Below are 2225 nucleotides of genomic sequence, written 5' to 3'. Positions count from 1 at the left end.
GCACTCTGAACTACATAGGTGAGACCCTGTCTTAAAAAAACAAAACAAAAGAAATTTTAAAAGACATGAATAGGTGGCTAGAGAGATAGCTCAGCAGTCTACACACCTGCTTGGCAAGCACAAGGATCCAGGTTTGATTCCCAGTTCTGCACCGTGCTGGTGCTGGGCACTGAGCTGGCCACTGAAACCAGGCTTGGTGGTGCATGCTTGTAATCCCAGTGATACAGGGATGTGAAATTCCCAACCTGGCCTGAATGAATTCGTGTTCTCTAAAACCGAAGAATGAATTTTAGGAACAAACGGAGCCTGAAGGTAAAACTTTATTGGAAAGGAAAGCTTCTGTTGGAGAGGGACAAAAGGGGGTCCCAAGTGGGTTGCCCAGGAAGCTGTCTCCTTCAGGTTGTTTTTTGGGCAGAACCAGGGATTGAACTCAGGTCTGTGCACTTGCCAGGGAAGCACTTATTCCACTGAGCCATCTCCCCAGCCCCATCCTTCAGGTTATTTTTATAGGGCAAAACCATGCGGGGCTAAGGTAGAGACAAAGAGTTCCCGCTTAGGCGGATAGAGGGTGGGCCAAAACTATGGTCAACCAATGGGATTACAAGCACCATTGCTCAGATAAAATTTATTAGGCCTAGGACCAAATGGGGTAGCAGGCATGAATGTAAATCAGGACCTTATCTGGTGGCCTTCAGTTGATGATTCTTCCTGACTGACTAATGAGCAATGGGACACTGAGGCAGAGGGGTCACTGTGAGTCCGAGGCCAGCTTGATCCTGTGTGAAACTAAAAAGACAATGAGAATGGGAACAGTGACATCAGTAGATACCAGAGGATTCAAAGCACTGCAGTTGGTGCACTGTGCCGCCCTTCAAGTCCCAAGGGAGAAAATCTCTGTATTTGCTTAAAGGTAAAGAAACCCTGGAAAGATCCATGGGAAACCAAGACAGGGATTACCCTGGGGATACAGAAGAACAGGGCAAAGGGAAGGAGCTGTCCCTGAGAACCATCAGGTGCCTGGCACCCTTGGGACAGGTATGTTTGTCTTAAAGCACACCCAGCATTTGTTTAGTTGGGTGTGGTGAAATGGGCCACAAGTGACTGCCATGATGGAAGAAGCTTGTTACATTCACAGTTTCAGAAACCAGCAACGCAACAAGCCATACAAGGATACCCGGGAAGTTCTGGGGAGGAGTCCCCTGGCTCTAAGCTGCACAGCAGGAGGTGAGCAACGAAAGCTGCTTGTATAAGCAGCTGCTCCTCTAGCATCACCTCCTAAGGACCCCTTTTCCCTGTCAGACCAGCACCGGCATTAGATTCTCATAGGAGCTGGAGCCCTGCTGAGAGCTGCCTGTCAGGAATGCAGGCTGTGGGATCCTTGTGAGAATTTAATCCCTAAGCCAACCTCCCACCCTCACCTCCACACATAGAAAAATTGTCTTCCATGAAACTGGTCCCTGGTACCAAATGTTTGGGGACCACAGGTCTAGGAGACATAGCAGGTCACGCAGGGACACCTGTAAGCTCCAGAACTGACCAGAAGCCCAGCAGAGTGAGTAAAGGTAGTCTCACTGACACTTCTGTGGGACAGCATGAGTGAAGGAGGCTGAGCAGGCTTGGGAATGACTCCATGGAGTGACCACAGCGGGCTCCATGGTTTGGGGCCATGCCTGTTTTCTTGGGGAGAAGAGGGTGGGGACAATAGTAAGTGTGACAGCCTGACAGAGGAGGGGCCCGGAGAGGCTGGCACACAGGGTATCTTTGCAGGCCAGTCCTGGGAGGGGCTGTCACTCCAAATCATCCAGGCCTTGAAGATGTCCAAGAATTAGGAAAAGCAGAATGAACACAGTACTGTACACAGAATGATTAAATATCAGCTGGATGTGACTGCCTGTCGACCAGCTGCTCAGCTCAGAGCCCAAGTCGGCTGCTGTGCCCAGGCTTCAGAGTTAGATCATGGTCTCTGGCCACGGCCAGGCGAGACCCACGATGGACCAGTGGAATTTCTGTATCTTGCAAATCTGGTACTTTGAACATAGGAGAAAGAAGCAAGAATGAAAAACAACCACCACAGCAACAAAAATTTGGAGGACTGAGTTTCTTCAAGGCAGTGACAATTGTTTTCTCCATCCAACTGTCCGGTATGGTATCACTAAACACACGTGGCCACTGAGCAAGCACAAGGGCTGAGTTCAATCCCCGGTTCCGCAAAAAAAAAAAAAAAA

The sequence above is a fragment of the Octodon degus genome, unplaced genomic scaffold (assembly GCF_000260255.1).
Source record: "Octodon degus isolate 3935 unplaced genomic scaffold, OctDeg1.0 scaffold00073, whole genome shotgun sequence".
Taxonomy (NCBI): domain Eukaryota; kingdom Metazoa; phylum Chordata; class Mammalia; order Rodentia; family Octodontidae; genus Octodon; species Octodon degus.
Note: the sequence above shows the minus strand (reverse complement) of the source record.